Genomic DNA, 9,011 nt, shown 5'->3' on the forward strand with positions numbered 1-9,011 from the left:
AGAAGAGCCGGGTGATAAGAAAAATACAGGACAGAGTATAAAGACTTACAAATGTTTCTTGACTGTAGCGATGACGGTGAAGCTAGGTAGAGTATAGATTCCGCAACAACATTAATTTGAAGCTATAGAAAACGTTGGAAAGATTGGCGCGCTAGGAAACTGTAGCGTTTAAATAGCCCTAATTGCATACATAAATGGCAAGCTAAAATAAACATTCGCACGTGGAGTCCTATAGGAAGACCCGAGCCAAATCTGGAATCGATGGAAACATCTGTGGAGCGGCCATTCAGATGGCTTTCAAGAGATTTCACTGGTCTCAGCGTGTCGATCGATAAGTACTTATAGCGGATCGATCGTGTGTTCACGATGTGAAGAGGCGAACTACTTTATGTAATGAATCAATCAATCAATCAATCAATCAATCAATCAATCAATAAGTCTTTATTAAGAAATCAGTCACAACATACGTGTGGCTTTATCCCCTGACGAGTATATCAGTTATTAATTATTATTAGTGCCAGCGGTTTTCCAGTTATAATTAAATTTCAACCTGCAACCTGCAACCTGCGCCCTGCAAAATATACCTGCCGTAAAATTTCCGACTATCGTTGCAAACCACAACATTGACTGGGAATCTGCTGAGTGCTTAACTTACGGTACAAACTATTTTCAACGACTGACTCTGGAAAGCTGGTACACTAACAAACGCCTCTTAACAGATGTCAACAACTACCGGCGCCTTACAAACGACTTATCCATGACAGAAACGAAACCGACAAACGGACTTCTAACAGACCGACTTAACAATACACAGACCAAAACCCGACTTATTTGACTAACAATAGACGGATCGAAACCCACCAATGACTGATTACAAACTTTACACGAGTCTTTCAGCCCATACCATCATGGCTGTACTGACAAATCACGTTCAACGGACCAGACTTATAACATCATCGACTGACAAACACTATTCACTTGACTCTAAAGATGACTTCCGCTCAGGTTGTCGAAACGTCAGTCACCAACAACAGTTCTTTTCAGAACTACACTCATCCGGACGATCACTCTATACGAACTGCCTCAAGACTGTAACAAAATCATTAAACCTGTGGTAAATTGTTGAAATTAGCTCAAGAAAAATTTCCAAAAAAGTTCTGTCAAAATAATTATGGTTAATAATCTTGTTTTTTTTCCGTTTTCGAATTCCCAAGTAATGAAGACATTGCATGGTCAGGTGCTATGGCCACTGGTATGGAGTTTTATTGAAAGGTGGAATCATTACAAACATGTATTGTGAAGTGGACATGATAAAATGAACTATTATTTTTGAAAGTTGTACAATGTAAGTTATTAATAACCTTCTTAACTGTATGTATACAGAATTCTGCTTACCAATTCCTTATTCTTGACTTTTACTTTATGAGCTGAGATGTATGCCAATGACAGCTCAGCATGAAGAAAACAAAAACAGTGGGGATGAAGACGACGACGAACCACTGAGAAGAAAGCTCAAATAGAGAATCAGAGAATCGAGAGGATGACAAAATCGATGATCGATTACAGGAAAAAGGTTGATGACATCAAAGCAAGCAAAATTTGCGGAGCGCTTCTGAATTTAAATATCCTGGTCCCAGAGATTTTTCTTGATTTTTCTCCGCATGAGGGAGCTGCGAGAGAGCCGCGAAGCGGTGAAAACACAAGTCGCGAAGCGGCGAGAAAGAAAAACGAGCTCGCCGATTCGCGACTCGTGTTCGTCGCTTCGCGAAAAGAAGAAAAATCAAGAAATACCTCTGGGACCAGGGAAGAATTTCAAAGGGAATGAATCCACCAGAGATCCTTCCAGTACACACAAATCTCAAACAGAAGCCGGTGCAAGGATGTAGCAGAATTTCGCGCCGAATTTGCTGTGCTCCTCCAAGCGCAGGCTAACATCGTTGTTGTCGGCAAACATCAACTGTAATCCATTGATTTTATGCTCTTCCTCGACAACCCAGTCTTTCTTCATAAATACCCATTAATAAAACTGCAAATATACTGACAAACTGGCCAAGCAAAAAGCAGCAACTTCTGAAGAAAACAGCACAATCAAGCGCAGTTCTCATAAACTGACCGTTCAATGGGACAGAGCTGAATAACGCAAAGGGCTAAGTCACAGCCCAGCGAATGGGAACGTGGGCTCAGGCGCGCGCGCGGTTTAAAATGGCTGCGATTCGCGGGTAATTTTTTTTTTGGTATTTAAACTTAAAAAATAAGGCGGTTGTTTAAAAAATAAGGAAATTGCTTAGAATTTGGAGGAGAGAAATAAGTATCTCGAAAAATTAAGGCCTGTCGAACGTTGTGAAAAACTGTTTTCTTCAATAATTTCGCCCTCAAAGTTACGCGGACGCGAAAATATTTTTCGGGGGCATTGTAACCCAATGTTTACATTCGTATTCTGGGTTTTGTTGGGGATATTTCTTCCTCGTACGACGGGAAATGACGGTTGCTGGCTCGCTGGAAAGACGAGACGAAGAAAGGAGAGCTGCTACGGAGATTTAAGGCCACTAAACGACGCTTTAGCAAGGGCCGCGGGTAGACCGCCTCGTATAAAAGTTTGTTTAAAGAACTGGCGATCGATCGAGAAGGATGACAACCGATGTTCGTCTACTTTGTCAGAAACACACAGTCCAAAATTGACAGCCATACCGAGGGGACCGTACAACTACATTGACCACCATGGGGAAAATTCCAAGAAATACCGCCCGGGCTCGAAATGGTGCTACAAATAGTTCGTATAGTGTGATCGTCCGGGTGTGTGTAGTTGTGAAAAGAACTGTTGTTTGTGACTGACGTTTCGACAACCTGAGCGGAAGTCATCTTTAGAGTCAAGTGAATAGTGTTTGTCAGTCTTTGATCTTATAACTCTGGTCCGTTGAACGTGATTGGTCAGTACAGCCATGATGGTATGGGCTGAAAGACTCGTGTAAAGTTTGTCATCAGTCATTGGTGGGTTTCGATCTGTCTGTTGTTAGTCAAATAGGTCGGTTTTTGGTCCGTGTATTGTTAAGTAGGTCTGTGAGAAGTCCGTTTGTCGGTTTCGTTTCTGTCATGGATAAGTCGTTTGTAAGGCGCCGGTAGTTGTTGACATCTGTTAAGAGGCGTTTGTTCTAGGTTAGTGTACCAGCTTTCTAGAGTCAGTCGTTGAAAATAGTTTGTACCAGGGACGTAGCGTGAGATTTTGAAGGTGTACGCACAGCGCGGAAATTGGGTGCGCCGAAGGCGCCCCAAACTAGGGGGGGTCTGGGGGCATGATCCCCCAGAAAATTTTGAAATTTAGGGTCTCGGAAATGCCATTTCCAACTATTTCCGCGGAAATTTTTTACAAATAAATGCGACGGAAAATGCCGTAGTTAGTTGTTTATTTTACCCATCTTTAGAGTTTTCGGTAACCTACAACAAAAAAATGGGGTAAGACAATGGTAAAAAGAGGGCAAGACGTCTACCGTTTAGACGGGCGAACTCTGTTATAACATCGTCAATGTCAACCTCCTTGTGCTCGTAAATGTGCAAAATTGCTAAAGAGCTCAATCTCCCATCTGCCATGGTGCTTCGTAAGGGCGTTTTCAATCTCTTCATACTGCTGAAACTACGCTCAGCAGTGCAAGCAATCTCGTTCCCAGAGTCTCCGTTCCCCTTGACCAGCGGTCGGAAAACAAGAGCTCTGGGAGCAATTATTTTGAAATAACGGAATTCTGCCCATCCGGTTTCAATGCGCAGTCTGTATCTATGGTGCTTCTAGAACTCTCGTTTCCGACCGCTGGTCAAGGGGAACGGAGACTGGGAACAAGATTGCAGTGCAAGTTGATACAGGTACGTCAACAATGTTGTCACAGCAACATAAACTCCGGGATAGAATTGAGGGTTGTCATGATCAAGAGTCTCAACCAAAGTCTTTGGCTTCACATTACCATCCATTCCACTCCACTTTTGCCTCCATCTTTTGACCTCGGATTTGAATTCGCCCTTAGAGATTTCCATGTCACTACCGAGGTAGCAGTAGATATCATTAACGGCTCTTTCTGTTAGCTCAGTGGGCTTCGATGGAATATAGAATTAAAGCTGGTGAACAAGTCTAGGAAGCCAAATAGCGTTTCTTGTCGTTTATGGATTAAAAGGTACTGGGAAAACAAACACACAGGCCAGTATAATTCGAAATTTAAAAATCTGTCCTATTTTATGGTAACTTTGACAAATGCTATAAGGGAATAAAATTTTTTTTTAGATTTCAGCTGTACGCACGGGCGTACGTGCGTATATGGACGCTACGCCCCTGTGTACTGTAGGTTAAGCACTGAGCAGAGTCCCAGTCAATGTTGTGGTTTGTCAGTTGATGATGTATAGCAATGTGATTGTTGGCATCACCATTTCTCGTGGCTCGTTTGTGTTCAGTCAGTCTCGTGTTAAGGTTTCTGCCAGTCTCACCAATGTAGGAAGCCTGGCAATCGGAGCATTTGATCTTGTAAACTGCTCCCTGTCTGTCGTTAGGTTCGTCTCTGTCTTTCACGTTGGTCAGTAACGTAGTTGTAGGTTTGTGGGCTACACGAAAGTTGAAGGGCTGTAGGATCCGTGAGATGGTCTCAGAAGTGCCCTTAATGTAAGGTATAGTCACTGTAGTAACAGGTGTAGGGTTCCTGTTCGTAGCGTCAGCGTCAGTAGGTCGGTAAATGTTTCGTCTAATAAAGTCAGCGTTGTAGTTGTTTTTGTGAAAAACACGTTCAAAGTATCTGTTTTCGTCACGTAAGCTGTCCGGTGTGTCACAAACTAGTTGCGCCCGCCTCGTCAAAGTCTTTATAGTCGTGGCTTTGTGTGAAGTCGGGTTGTAGGATGATTCGTCAAGTAATCTGTCGGTATGCGTCGGTTTTCTGTACACTGTCGTTCGTAGTTCGTTGTTGTCGCGGCTTACCAAACAATCTAGAAAAGGAAGTTTTCCATTTTCTTCGATCTCTTTAGTAAACTGGATGTCGGCGTTCTGTTCGTTTAGGTGGTCGTGAAAATCGTCAATTTCGTCTTTGTGAACGGCGGTAAAGGTGTCGTCAACGTAGCGTAACTAAATCGGTATCGTTTGTCGGCAAGTTGCAAGGACGCGTTCCTCCACGTGTTGCATCACAATTTCTGCGACAACAACAGAAACAGGCGACCCCATTGCTGTTCCATGCAACTGTTTGTAGTGTTTACCGTTGTACTGAAAGTAAGTCGATGTAAGGCAAAGGTTCAGTAAGTCCATGATGTCTTCTGTCGGTAACGGTAGTTTAACAGTAGATTGTTGTATAGCGGTCTCGATACACTGTAATGTTAATTGAAGTGGAATACTGGTGAACAGTGATTTCACATCAAAAGACACAAGTTTGTAGTCGTCAGGTATCTGTACTGTCTTAATAGCGTCAATAAAGTTCTCCGTAGATTGTAGTTTGCGTCTTGACTTGTCAGTAAGGGGTTGCAGTATGGTCGTCAAGTACTTAGATAGTTGATACGTAGGGGACCCACAGAATGACACTATAGGTCGCATCGGTATACCAGGTTTGTGCAGTTTCGGTAGTCCGTAAAGTTTCGGTGGTTGAGGTACTGAGCACCTCAGTCGATAGTAGCGTTGAGTGTCAATAGCGTCAGTCTTTTTAAGCGTAAGTACTTTGCTGTTCAGTTTACGTTGAAGTGCTGGCGTCGGGTCGCGTTTAAAGTGCCACTGAAACGAAATTTTCGTACTCTCTTTTTTTTAGCCCAATTTATAGTTTCAAACGTGCTTAAAATAATGATGAACTTTATTTCTGTCAAATTCTAACGGAAAGTGCTCTTTTTAGCTGCTGAAATCGACTTTTTGGAGCAAAACTGTGTCCGGGCTCTGGAACCGAGTTTAAGGACCTTGTGACGTCACTGGTTGTATTCACGCAAGAAGCGCTTAAGATTCTCTCTTGTTTTCACTTGATTTATTTAAGTTTATTCTTCATATTGTCGATACCTACTAGTTTCCTACCTTGTAATTTCAGTCCAGCCTTGACAGGAAATACACATCATAAACGTTGGAGGGCGCCAAAGAATGTAGATTCACCAAAATGAATGCTACAGATTAGAACAGCTCAGTATACTTTTCGAACATCTTGAGTACTCGATTGGAGATTTCGAAGACGAGTGTGGCAACTTTTGTATCACGTCCTGAAGCCTAAACACGATATTTCGTCGTCTGTTTTCAGCCTGGTTCTGAAATTTGGATTCTCACGTTTATCTAAGGTCTATTAACAAGGTTCGAATAAATCCTCGGCAACTTTGCTGCATTAAAAGCCGTAAGCGCATCAGCCATCCGCACAATCATGAAGTTATTAACGGTCCACAATCTTTGAGTCGAGTACTTCTTTGCACACAGAGAGCATCTTTTTATGATACTAATAAGTGAGAGTTCTTGTGGTAGACAAAATGTATCTTTGAAAATTGTGATCCGCAGCAGGGTTTGCTTTATCGCCGCATACGTATCAGTGTAAACAAAGCGGGAATTTCGCTTCTCTTTTACACGTATCTCCCAATTGTAATATTTCACGGCCGATGGATAACTTGGAGTTCTTTAGCACATACTTATGTCTATGATCTTCATTTAATAGTATTCAAGTTCAAAGCAATTCGTTAAACGTCACTAGTTTATTATTTAGTCGAAGGTTTATTAAACAGAATTTGAACTAATTTGCATATATGACCTTTCGCCGCCGACATTGTCACGCTTTCTCTCGTTTCCTGAAAACATATAATTGTAGGGTCATGGCAGCTAAGTTTGCCTTTATAGTTTAAATTCGCTCCCTCATACAAAAGAAGAGGGTTTCTTAAATTGTTGCTGTTGCGATAACTTGTAGGATGTAGCAGATACAACTAGACTAAAGGTCACTGTGGCACAATCTCGTCCGCGGTGAAACTCACAAAGCGTCCGGTTTCCTCGAAGCGAAGCGACTCGAAAACTCGAAACGTTGTTGCTACGATTCGTGCAGCAGCACTCCGGATAATATTTTCAAAAGCCGCTTTCTCTTGTTTTCATGTCTTTTAACTTTATGAGTGTAGATATTGTTTAATTGAGTGCTGGCCATTTCACTAAGAGTCCCGATCATTTTGCGATCTAAGAACTCCCACTCGTTTGCTTGCTTACATAAAATATCCAATTAAATAGACTGAAAAGCCCCAGGATCGACTCTCCACCTCTTCATGTCTAAGGCTACTGTTATTATCTGCTTTACAGCCCTGAGACGTCCTTAAGATGTTTTTTGGGGGGCTTCGAACAGTATTCTCTTCTCCTATAATCACTCTAAATTTTCAGCGCGGCATGAGAGCAATACAACCAGTGACGTCACTAGGCTGTTTTGGCCGCGCCAAGATGGCCGCCAATTTTGGGCTTAACCAGCCAATTTCGAACGGCTGAAAAAGCAGTTTTCGCTTACCGTATGCGAAAAAAAAGTCTGCAGTGTTTCCAAGTAAGGTTGAAACTTTATTACTAAGCAAAAATCTCACATACGAAAATTTCGTTTCAGTGGCACTTTAAGTTCTTCGTTAACAAGTGCGTCCATTTTGTCAAAGTAGTCAGTCTTGTCCATAACAACAGTGATACGTCCTTTGTCGGCTGGTAGTATGACAATGTTGTTTTCGTTTTTCAGTCGTTTCAGTGCTTGCTGTTCGTCTTTTGTCAAGTTATTGTCAGGTATAGAGGCTGATTGTACCGTGGAAGCAATTCTGCTTCTGATGTTATCCTTGGCAGATTCTGATAAGTCTCGCTGACGAGACAGAACCGCCTCAACACTAGATACAATAGACTCGGTCGGTATCCGTTTAGGCGTCACTGAGTGTTTTAGTCCGTAGGACAATACGTGAGTCTCGGTTTTGTCTAAGGGACGGGAAGAAATATTCCTGACCCGGTTGTCGTCAGTTTTCGGTCGTTTTCTGTCTTTATTGCGTTGAAGTGTTGTCAGTTTTCGTTCTTGTTCAGTACGTTCACTTGGACGACAGAGCGAACGACTTGCGAACAACTACATCAGGGCCGGGTTGTTCAAAGCTCGATTAAGCTAACCCAGGGTTAACGAGAATTTTGATTTGAGTTTTGTAACTTTTCGATGACGTTTTCTGTTCATACTGTTTTTCCTTCAGTTTTGAGCTTGACTAAGCTCAAACTACACAAAACGTAAGCAGTAAAAAACACTTTTACACAAGAAAAATTAATACCTCGGTTAACTTTTAATCCTAGGTTAGCATTAACCGGCTTTCGAACAACCCGGCCCAGTTCGGTAAGTACTGTCAGACGAATACGCCAACAACTTTGGTTCAACCACCGCTGCAAAGACCAGGGTCTCGTTCCGGCCGGACTTAAACTTAAGTCTCCGTTGAACACACAAGAGACCATCCAGATCGTCAAATCCACCTGCAGACGTCTGGTCAAAGCGCGGATAAACGACTGTCACAGAAGACTCAACTACTACAACAATAAACTACAACAACAACTTGACAAACTTAAACAACTGTTACCGACTAACTTACTTGACACTGTTATGACAATCGCCGACAGGCGAGCCGACAAAACCACAGACCGCGTTCGTACTGAACAAGACCTCCCGTAAATTACCGGGCAAGTTACCGGAAAAATTAACGGGATCGAAAATAACGGGAGCTTCACAAATGTTGCAAAACCAAACAAAATGGCGGCCGGGGGCGGACTTTTTTGTTTCGAAGACGTCCCTTTCTAGCCGATATGGCTGACTGGGAAGTCATTGAACGATTTCGGCTCTCACGAGCAAGAATAGAGTGGCTCGTTGAGGAGCTAAAGGAGGAATTGGAGAGAAACAAGGCGAGAAGCTGCCCGCTGGCGGAACCCACGTAAATATAAGTGTTGTTGTTGTTTTTTTTTTTTTACAGTTTGAAGGCGTTTGCATGGAAGCGCTATGTAACTGTGAAGTTCTACTTTATTGTTTTTCAAAACCAACAAACGGCGGGAAAAAAAAAATTAATGAATA

At 42.4% G+C, this 9,011-nt stretch overlaps 1 pseudogene; it reads right to left on the bottom strand.

Annotated features, from left to right (window-relative positions):
* Nucleotides 1-3,777: 3,777 nt before the first annotated feature.
* LOC149110489 (uncharacterized) overlaps nucleotides 3,778-9,011 on the bottom strand; it is an 8,476-nt pseudogene continuing 3,242 nt past the window's right edge.

Source organism: Orbicella faveolata, unplaced genomic scaffold (genome assembly GCF_042242905.1).
Source record: "Orbicella faveolata isolate gen_17 unplaced genomic scaffold, um_ofav_v1 contig_24, whole genome shotgun sequence".
In the NCBI taxonomy this organism is placed as follows: Eukaryota; Metazoa; Cnidaria; class Anthozoa; order Scleractinia; family Merulinidae; genus Orbicella; species Orbicella faveolata.